The sequence below is a fragment of the Mustelus asterias genome, chromosome 12, assembly GCF_964213995.1.
Source record: "Mustelus asterias chromosome 12, sMusAst1.hap1.1, whole genome shotgun sequence".
Lineage (NCBI taxonomy): Eukaryota > Metazoa > Chordata > Chondrichthyes > Carcharhiniformes > Triakidae > Mustelus > Mustelus asterias.
This window is the reverse complement of record NC_135812.1, coordinates 85,208,605-85,219,720: the sequence shown is the minus strand read 5'-3', so window position 1 is coordinate 85,219,720 and position 11,116 is coordinate 85,208,605. Positions and strand designations below refer to the sequence as shown.

Below are 11,116 nucleotides of genomic sequence, written 5' to 3'. Positions count from 1 at the left end.
ACATTTCTGTTGGATCTCGGGTGGGTAAGGCTCAATGGACACCCTCTGTAGGCAGCCTGAAGGCATATGACAGCAGCAAAAAGAAGAATATGCCAAAGAGTGTCATTGCTAGAACACAACACTGGTTGACCCCACAGAAAGGTTCTGATGCTGCTCCATCATAGCTGACTATACACATAAAGGTTTAAAGTTTATTTATTTGTCACAAGTAGGCTTACATTAATACTGCAATGAAGTTACTGTGGAAATCCCCTGGTCGCTGTACTCTGGTGCCTGTTCGGGTACACTGAGGGAGAATTTAGCACGTCCAATGCACCTAATCAGCACATCTTTTAGACTGTGAGAGGAAACCGGAGCACCTGGAGGAAACCCACGCAGACATGGGAAGAATGTGCAAACTCCGCACAGACAGTGACCCAAGCCAGGAAGTGAACCTGAGGCCCTGCCGCTGTGAGGCAGCAGTGCTAACCACTGTGCCACCGTGCTGCCCATCTTAGCATGGAAAGAGGAGATTATTTGAACAGCGTCAGTGGGCAGGGAATTTCACTGAAAGCTTAAATAGACCACCTCTGCTCACATGATTGAAAGCATTGGTGAGACCGATGAAAGCAATATATCGTGGTCTCCTAAGTTTATGGCATTTTCTTGCAGCTGCCGGATTAAGAAGATTATGTCAGTTGGAGATCTTCCAGTGCTGAAACCACACTGGGATTTGAGATAGATGCATTCAGCCAAGATCTATCTGTAGTCTGACAAGGGCAACATGGGCAAATACTTTTCCTGTGAGGCTGAGTGGGGAGATGTCTCGACTGTTATAATTGGAGTATTGTGCCCAATTCTGAGCACTGAACTTTAGGAGAATGTGAAGGTTTTAGACAGGATATAGAAAAGATTTATGAACACAATTTCAGATGTGAGCAACTTCAGTTATGTGGATAGATTGGAGAAGCTGGCATTGTCCTCCTTAAACAAAAGGTGGAGAGGAGGTTTGACAGAGATGTTTAAAATCATGAGGAGTCTAGATGGTGTAGACAGGGAGAAAGTGTTCTCACAGACAGAATGGTCAAGAACCAGAGGACACCAATTTAAGATGAATGGCAAAAGAACCAGGTGACATGAGGGAAAACTTTTTTAAGCAGCAAGTGGTTAGGATCTGGAATGCATTGTCCAAGTATTTAGTGCAGGCACATTCAATTGCTGCTTTCAAAAAATAATTGGATAAACACTTAAAGAGGAAAAGTGTCAGGGCTATAGGGAAGGATATGGGACCAGCTGAGCTAGTTGCTCTTGCTGTAAGCCAGAACAGAGATGCTGAGCTGAATGGCTTTCTTCTGTGTTGTAACCATTTTAGCATTCCATGATTTCCATTCTCGGGTCTGATTACACTAAAACTTGGGTTGTTATTATGAGTAACTCCCTGCCTCTTGTACAAAAGTAAAACCAGAAATAAATTTTCAGGATAGTTTTCCAAACACCTAATTTGAACCAATCACTGCCTGTCCAGGTGCGTTGGATTGCAACAATAACCGACTTTAAGCCAAACACTTACTTTCCATCTTTCCATATGTAACAATTCTATGGTCCACATTCTGGAATTCACTAAGTATTGCCAAGCCATCTAAAAAAATACAAGAATATAAATGTATAAAAATATAAAAGCCACAGTAATTACAATGTTTATATTAAGAAGCAGTCTCACAACACCAGGTTAACATTTGTGTAACATATGTTAATATAAATGTTTACATTTACAGACAAAACAGAAGCTTAACACTGAATGATCAATGATTTGTGTTCCATTTATGATTATCCAGCTCAATTATTACAAACTTAGTTTCACAATTGCACAAACTCTTAAGAAAGAAGATATAACTTATGAGGAAGTAATAATGTATATATTAAAAATGTGCATCAGTGACAGAAAAGAGATGCAGCATCAAGCAGATGCTGCTTCCCTACACAGCAGATCATTACAGCTTTTTGTAGCAGTAGCAAGTACAGAAAGAAAACAATGTCGGGAGAGAGAGGGAGAGTTAGATGGCGAGTTGCTGTCATGCCTATTTTCCTGTTATTTGCCCTCCATTCTTTCCATTTTGATGCACTCCCAGTAAAGGAAGGGCATTAGGACTGAAATCAAGCACCTCTCCAATTGGAGGATCACAAAAGAGCAGCAGCAAACACCACAGAGCACAAAATATGTGTCTTTATAAAATAGGAAAATGGCATATGATTGGTATTGGAGGTCTCCTGGCTGCAACACAAAGACCTCCACTGTTATTACTGCTGCAGGCCCCTCAGGCCAGCAGCAGTGGACATTATACCTTGTTCCTCGGTGACTGTAACAATGTGCTCATCCTCAGTTGAATTAATGTTCTGTATTAATAAAATCTATTTTTTTAAATTTCACCATCCATACAAATATTCAATACCAGAATTTTGTGAAATGCTGCGTAGTGTCCTTGGTGCTCAGGTATCAAGAGCAGGAAAGAATGGGCTGGGACAGTCACGTGATGCTTTTATGTCAGCATAAAATGCGATTTGAGTTTCAAATGAGATCTTCCGCTCCGGCCACCAAACCCGTCTGAAAAAAATGGGAGCAGAAAATCCCGGCCGAAGTCTCTTGATGTGTTAGGTGCCATTCCAAATGAACCTTCTTCATTTTGGTTGGTCACAAGCCAGGGTCTCCTACAAGTCGCTGGGTAAGTTTGATCTCTTCAGGGATGCTTAGAGGACATCCCTAATGCTTTTCTGCTGTCCCTCTGGGAGACTCCAGCCACAACTGAGTAGAGCAGTTGCTTCAGGAATCTGGTGTCATGGTTAACAATGATATGTCCCACTGAGCTGAACTGCTGTTGAGTGATTAGTGGCTCAATGCTGGGGGCAAGTTGCCTTGAGAGAGGATGTTGCAGTCAGACCACCTTCCTTGCCACTGGATTTGGAGGATCTTGTGAAGGAATCACTGACAGTACTTCTTTAGTTCTTTGAGGTGCCTGCTGTAGGCCGTCCAAGTCTCTGAAATATATAGGAATATGGGGATCACTGCTGCCCAGTAAACCAAGACTTTATTCACAGGTTTGAGATCCTGGTCCTCTTTCCCTCAGTTGGCTGAATGCTGAGCTGGTAAAATGGAGGTAATATTGCCTTCGTTGAGAAGAGGCTCCCAAGATATGGAAAATGATCCACCTTTTCCAGGATCTTGCCATTCTTACCCAGTGATCTCTACCACTGAGAAAGACAAGGGCAGCAGGTGTATGTAGGGGCACAGTGGCACAATGATTAGCACTGCTGCCTCACAGCGTCAGGGACCCAGGTTCGATTCCAACCTTGGGTAACTGTCTGTGTGTTGTGTGCATGTTCTCCCCATGGTAAATGTGTGGGGTTACGGGTATAGGGCGGGAGGTGGAGGACAGGTGTCCTGGATAAGATACTCTTTTGGAGAGTGAGTGCAGACTTGATGGGCTGAATGGCCTCATTTGGCACTGTAGGGATTCTATGGTTCTATGGCAGGGGAATACCACCAGCTTCCAGTTCCCGCTCAAATCACACACCATTCTGACTTGGAGCTACATCGTTATTCCTTCACTGTCACTGGATCAAAATCCTACAGTTCCCAATCTAATAGCATATGGGTGTGCCTACAACTGTGCTTTCTCGTGAGCAATAAATTTTGGCGATGCCCACATCCCGCAAGAGAAGGGGAACTTTTTTTTTGTTCATTCATGGGACATGGGTGTCACTAGTTGGCAGCATTTATTGCCCATCCCTAGTTGGAATCACATGTAGGCCAGACCAGATAAGGATGGCCTTCCCCAAAGGGCATTAGTGAAGCAGATGGGTTTTTTCCTGACAATCAGTAATGGTTTCATGGTCATCAGTAAATTTTAATTCCAGATATTTTTTATTGAATTCAAGTTCCACTGTTTGCTGTGGTGGGATTCGAACCCTGGTCCACAGAACATTAGCTGTGTTTCTGGATTAATAGTTCAAGCGATAATACCACTAGGCCATCGCCTTCCCTAAATTCTTATTGCCAGGATTTTAGTGAAAAGCCCATTTTCTCATAAGCTTCCCAGAAAGAGTTGACACTCAGCTGGAGCTGTTTCTGAGTGAGCGCGCTTACACTGGAGGTGGAGTTGGCCACTAAGACCCAGCGGAAACATTTGTGACGAAAAGAGTCTGACGCGTAAGGCACATAGTCTGAATAAGAGCAGAGCGTGGGAGAGCATCACTCAGAGGATCAATCCTGAATAAAAGCTCATAGTGCTGTGGACACGGTAAGGACCTGCAGATTACTTATTTCCATGGCAAGAATAAGTGGTGATAATCTGGACAGAATGTTTAAATGTGGGATATATTGAAGATGATCATACATCATCTAATTTTAGTGTTTTATCTGAAAATATCTAAATATGGACAGATTTGTACATTGTGTTCGGGTGCAAGGGGTTCACACTTTAACAATATTCCATTTGAATGAATTTGCCGGGGGCAGCCCTGTGTCCAATTCCTGGGGCAGATGAAATGCCATTCACTACCTAGATAGCTACCTGCTCCAGAAATCGCATTCAGCCGCGTGTGAGGCTAAACGTGGGCTCGGGAAATGAAACTGCTGGCTGTATTTTGGCCATTCACAGGCAAACGTGGAGCTTTGAGTCCGAAAGCAGCGGGCCATCCTGAAGGGATGTTGATGGTGATGGGCCACGAAGAAACTCACACAAACGTGTGCGCCAACAGCAAATGGCGATGAGCTGGTTCCTGGAGACAGAGGTCAATGGAAAATCTCGCCGCTGCTTACAACTACCCCGCCTGTACCAAAGTTGGCAACACTCTTCTGGATTTATCCAGGGGAAGACGATGGTTGGCGAAAGATCCGTTAACGTTGGACCGAGGCAGTGAGGAGGAGACTGCCTGAAGCGTTCACTGGATTTCATCATGCCCGCCCAGGCGTGTTCCCCTGGGCTGAATGAATTGTAAAGCGTGTCTCGGCAAACTTTGAAAGTATTTACCTTTACTATCTACCCGGGCGGAAGTTAAATCTTTTCAATGATATGGAGTGCACTGAAAAAAAACTACAACAAGTAGAACTACTCCTGCTTATAATATCTGTGCCCTGGAGTGCTTCAGAGAAGGGTTTGTAGGGATTAGGTTTATAACCGGCTTGAGCTCCATTTAAACAACTCGACCCATTGTATTAAACTCCTGGCCTGTAGTTCCTCCGAGGCATCCATTATCCTGTCCGCCACTCAGGCCAAATAGAAATCCCATATTGTGTAGAGACGACGATGCTCTTTGTAGCCGGGGGAAAAAAGGGGTAATTTCAAATCGAATTCTCTCGGTAGAAATGAAACATCTTGGAAAAAAAGGTTAAACCCTCGCCTCATCTGCTTAGTGGATTTAAAAAAGGCTCAATAATCAACTGGGTTTCCTACAAATTGCTCAGGGCGAATGGGAGTGTGAGATGCAGCGCGTGTGTAAGACCACCCATTTGTGGATTTAATTTTGTTTTATTTGATGTGAAAGCTCTCAGATTCGATTTCCCCGCTGATTAATGAACACCGCAGCTCCGCGGTGGGAGTGCGACCAACATTTGCAGGACAAAAATAAAACCCGGGGCCGTTTCCCAGCCAGTGTCATTGTGCATCACTCGCCCTGGGTCCCCCCCAACCCCAACTTTATATCCCTTTTGCTCAGATTGCCCTCCCCATCCGGTACATTACTTACACTCGTGAGCCATCCTGGTGATATAGTAAAGCCCCCCAGCGGCTTACTCTCTTAAGTCACGTCTCTCACGTCCTCCTGCAGTGGCGGTGATGCTTTTGTTCCCACCTACTTCCTCCTTGCCCTGTCTTGATAAGTGCCAGGGACACTGCATTTCACCAAACTCCACTCTCCAGTATGTGTGTAGGGATGGCGAAATAATTTTTAAAAATCACCCAGCTAAATTTTATTAATTCGACTGAGGATGAGCACATTGTTACAGTCACCCGGCCCATCGCAGACATACCTGGGCACAAGTGGGGAATGGGGGAGGGAGAATGGTTTCAGAGGCATTTAAATGGACAAGGATTGGGGTGCTGCTGCTGAGTGCCTGGTCCAAAGCTTCTCGATTTTAGAAAAAGGTGGAAATGAGCATCCCAGCGGCGACTCGCTGCCAAAACATACCCCGGCCCAGCGATAATCTGACTAGACTGGGTATTCATGCCGAAGAACTGTTTTAACATGCGAACAATGGGACTTCCAGATTTTAAGTAAGGCCAGTTGTAACACGATGATCAATTCTAAATGAGGAGGGGATTTATCACAGTCAGGCCACATGTGTATCGCGAGTCCCGATTGGATGAAGGGTGATTCTCCACGTAAAACCGAGACAAATCTTTGTGGGTCGGCTGTGTAAACAGTCTCTTCCATTCAGCTGTGGATTTGCCTTGATCAACCAGCAATAATGGAGTACGTGTGCATTGTCTTGCCAGCAGTTGTATGATGGTTCGGCTAACTTACATGCTTGACCTTGGTCTTGTCTTTCTATCTTCAGACCTGTTTTGTAAGCCGATACAAGGGGGATAACGCAGGACAGATTGTGTTCGGTTGAAAAATGTTGCCGCACAATTCCCACTTCGGACAGAAAGGGGAGGGGGGAGGAATTGGGCGAAAATTGAATTTGAAACTGCACTGATCAGGTTACAGTTAAAGCCCAAGAGTTTTTGCTGAAATTCACTTGGATAATCATAAGCCTAAAATCTGCCATGTACGAGTAATTGGCCTGCACAATAGAATGCATTTTTATTTCTTGTTGAATTAAAAGTAAATCCTTGATGTATTTCAGGGTGCTAAATTGGTGCAGTTTATGAATACAGTAGAAAATGAGCTTATCATAAATAATGTGTCGATTCTCTCAGCTGTGATTAACCTGATTCAAATCACTGTAAATAAGCTAAACACTGAACTATTTAACAAAGAGAACAAAGAACAATGCAACACAGGAACAGGCCGTTTGGCCCACCAGCCTGCACTGATACGTGGGTCCTAACCCCCTGTAAGCCTCCCGTTCATATGTTTATCAAGATTCACCTTGAATGTTGCTCATATGCCTGTTTCCGCCACCTCTACTGGCAGTGCGTTCCAGGCACCCACCACCATCTGAGTGAAATACTTTCCCCGCACATCTCCCCTAAACTTACCACCTCTTAACTTAAATCTGTTCCCTCTTGTAGTTGATCTTTTCATCCTGGGAAAAGGCTCTGGCTATCCACCCTATCAATAATAAAAAAATTCTCTCAATTTTGTAGACTTTACCAGGTTGCCCCTCAGCCACAGTCTTTCCAGGGAAAACAATCCAAGTTTATAGAATCCCTATAGTACAGAAGGAGGCTATTTGACCCATCGAGTCTGTACCGACCACAACCCCACCCGGATTCTATTCCCGTAACTCCCCACATTTACCCTGCTAATCCCCCTGACACGGGTCAATTTAGCATGGTCAATCAACCTAACCCACACATCTTTGGACTGTGGGGGGAAAACTGGAGCATCCGGAATTGGCTATTGGAATGTGATCATTTTAATATGTCTACAGACTCTGAGCAGGCCTTTTATCCATTACCAATTAAATAAAAATAAATCTGAATTCAAAATCCCCAATCAAATTCAGCATATGGTTGAAGCATTTGGGTGTTTAATCTTACTGTACTTAGTGTAACCACTTTGTGGTCAGCTAATAATGTAACACCGAACATGTGGCATCTCTTCCTCAATACGCACAGGACACAGGGTGATCTTGCTGCAAGTTATAATATTGTGCAAAATGTTACATCATCACAGTAATTAATAATTGAACTCTGAGCTTCCACATTGTATGAAAGCATGGGTGCAGTGAAACTGAGAAATGTCAGCACTTTAGATATTTTTAGGTATGCTTATATTTCTTTCTTAATTCAATTTTGTTTATGAGGACCTGTCTTAATAATGGCGCAGCAATACCAGGCTTGGTTAGTGAGATGTGCAATGTTGACTTGTATCAGGTTAAATGTGAGGTTAAACCAATCCATAAGCCTAGGTAGGTAGGGACATGACCGGCGCAACTTGTGGGCCGAAGGGCCTGTTTGTGCTGTATTTTTTCTATGTTCTATAGACGAATTAAACTGTCCAATATAAAATGTATTCATTAAAATGGTGGTTTAACACACTGTCACCAGCTGCTCAAAGGGCAATACAGCAGGATATAGATAGGCTGGAAAATTGGGCGGAGAGGTGGCAGATGGAATTTAATCTGGATAAATGCGAAGTGATGCATTTTGGAAGAAATAATGTACAGGAGTTATACAATAAATGGCAGAGCCATCAAGAGTATAGAAACACAGAGGGACCTAGGTGTGCAACTTCACAAATCCTTGAAGGTGGCAACACAGGTGGTGAAGAAGGCATATGGTATGCTTGTCTTTATAAGACGGGGTATAGAGTATAAAAGCTGGAGTCTGATGATGCAGCTGTATAGAACGCTGGTTAGGCCACATTTGGAGTACTGCGTCCAGTTCTGGTCACCGCACTACCAGAAGGACGTGGAGGTGTTAGAGAGAGTGCAGAGAAGGTTTACCAGGATGTTGCCTGGTATGGAGGGTCTTAGCTATGAGGAGAGATTGGGTAAACTGGGGTTGTCCTCCCTGGAAAGACGGAGAATGAGGGGAGATCTAATAGAGGTGTACAAGATTATGAAGGGGATAGATAGGGTGAACGGTGGGAAGCTTTTTCCCAGATCAGAAGTGAAGATCACAAGGGGTCACGGGCTCAAGGTGAGAGGGGCGAAGTATAACTCAGATATTAGAGGGATGTTTTTTACACAGAGGGTGATGGGGGCCTGGAATGCGCTGCCAAGTAGGGTGGTGGAGGCAGACACGCTGACATCGTTTAAAACTTACCTGGATAGTCACATGAGCAGCCTGGGAATGAAGGGATACAAACGATTGGCCTAGTTGGACCAAGGAGTGGCACAGGCTTGGAGGACCGAAGGGCCTGTTTCGTGTGCTGTACTGTTCTTTGTTCTTTGTACCTGTGCACTAGCACATTCTTTATTAGAAACTGTGTCTTATTAGAATTTGAGTTGCAGTTGCAATAATCCCACAAAGGTTGCATTATCTAAACTGACATTATCCATACTTTTGATATGAACCTTCATGCTGCTCACATATTTTAAATTTTGATTACCTTCTATCTAATCCAACACTTAGTGCGTAAATAAGATGAAGACCATAAAAGTACTACACAAGGACTGCATTAAGTAAAGTCAATGCTAACTCACACAAGTTCCTGTGTTTGCTGGCAATGTCTCAAATTTAAAATTCTCATCTTCATGTTCAATTCTCCCCAGGATCACATGGGCGGCATGGTGGCACAGTGGTTAGCATTGCTGCCTCACAGCGCTAGGGACCTGGGTTCAGTTCCTGGCTTGGGTCACAGTCTGTGTGGAGTTTGCATATTTTCTCCATGTCTGCGTGGGTTTCCTCCGGGTGCTTCGGTTTCCTCCCATGGTCTGTAGGACATGCTGGATAGGTGCATTGACCCTAACAGGTGCCAGAGTGTGGCAACTAGGGGAATTTCACAGTAACTTCATTGCAGTGTTAATGTAAGCCTTACTTGTGACTAATAAATATACTTTACTCTCTCTAACCCTGTAATCTCCTCCGGTTTCCCTGGTCTGAGGTCTCTATGCACCTCTATTTTTATCATTGCACCATTAGCAAAGGAGAATGTTGGAGGAAAGTGAACAAGGAGAGAAAAAAATTAGAGTCAAGATAAAAAGAAATAAGTCCTGTGGGGCTGGAACAGGTTATAATGATGGCCTGCGGCCTACCAGGATGGTGCTGTTTATGGACCTTGGAAAGGAGGTAGAAGTGAGCTGGATATGATTGGGGACTGTTAGGTGACACTTTAGGAAAAAATGGCTTGATGTTTGGTGGTGGGATCATGGTTGAGGGAAGTAGAAAGAGATGCCAGAGAGCGACACTCAGTCTTCACAAAGTAGAAAGCTAATGGTTAACAGGTTTAATGACAATATCAAGGTTGTAGCTGAGAGAACAGAGTTCACAGCAAATTCAGAGATAGACTAAAGTGTAACGGACAAAGTAGTGAAATTGAAAAGGCCAATTCATTCTGGCAATATGGTCGGCATGGTGGCACATTGGTTAGCACTGCTGACTCAGAGCACCAGGGACCCAGGTTCAATTCCGGCCTTGGGTCACTGTGTGGAGTTTGCACATTCTCCAGGTGCTCTGGTTTCCTCCTACAGTCCAAAGATGTGCGGGTTAAGTTGATTGGCCATGCTAAATTGACCCGAGTATCAGGGGGATTAGCTGGGTAAATATGTGGGGTTACGTGAATTGGGCCTGGATGGGATTTTGGTCAGTGCAGACTCAATGGGCCGAATGGCCTCTTTCTGCACTGTAGGGATTTTATTCTATGATTCCAATGAAAAGATCAAGAGACAGTGAGAGGCCACACAGAGGAATTGAAGTGGAATGAGAATTCAAGAGATGGGAGAAAGGGTAAAGCCTTGTGGCCAAAGAAGTGGATATGGAAGTGAAAGCAGCAGAAGATCTCAGTTATGTCGAGCTCAAAATTCATTACGGCAGAATGTGAGGGGATGACACTGAGGCGTTTGTAATGGACTAATCATTTGGATCAGAGAGCAGAATACCATAGGATATAGTGAAAGCATTAGAATATGGCAATTTGTTTTTTTATTCATTCATGGGACATGGGCATCGCTGGCTGGCCAACGTTTATTGCCCATCCCTAGTTGCCCTTGAACTGAGTGGCTTGCTAGGCCATTTTAGAGGGCAGTTGAGAGTCAACCACATTGCTGCAGCTCTGGAGTCACATATAGGCCAGGCCAGGTAAGGACAGCAGATTTCCTTCCCTAAAAGGACATTAGTGAACCAGATGGGTTTTTACGATAATCGACAATGGTCATCAGTTGATTCTTAATTCCAGATATTTTTATTGAATTTAAAGTCTACCATCTGCTGTGGCGGGATTCAAACCTGGATCCCCAGAACATTAGCTGAGTTTCTGGAATAATAGTCTAGCAATAATACCATTAATACTACCCCTGTTGGAAGGTGGG

The 11,116-nt window shown here is 44.0% G+C and overlaps 1 protein-coding gene across 2 annotated transcripts in view; it reads left to right on the top strand.

Moving 5' to 3' along the window:
• The first annotated feature begins 4,194 nt into the window (after positions 1-4,194).
• The window catches only part of LOC144501635 (monocarboxylate transporter 4-like), a 47,162-nt gene continuing 40,240 nt past the window's right edge, over positions 4,195-11,116 (top strand). For both annotated transcript variants that reach the window (XR_013499167.1, XM_078225533.1), the window contains exon 1: positions 4,195-4,274. The gene's annotated coding sequence lies outside the window, so the exon portion shown is untranslated. The remainder of the gene's footprint in view (positions 4,275-11,116) is intronic.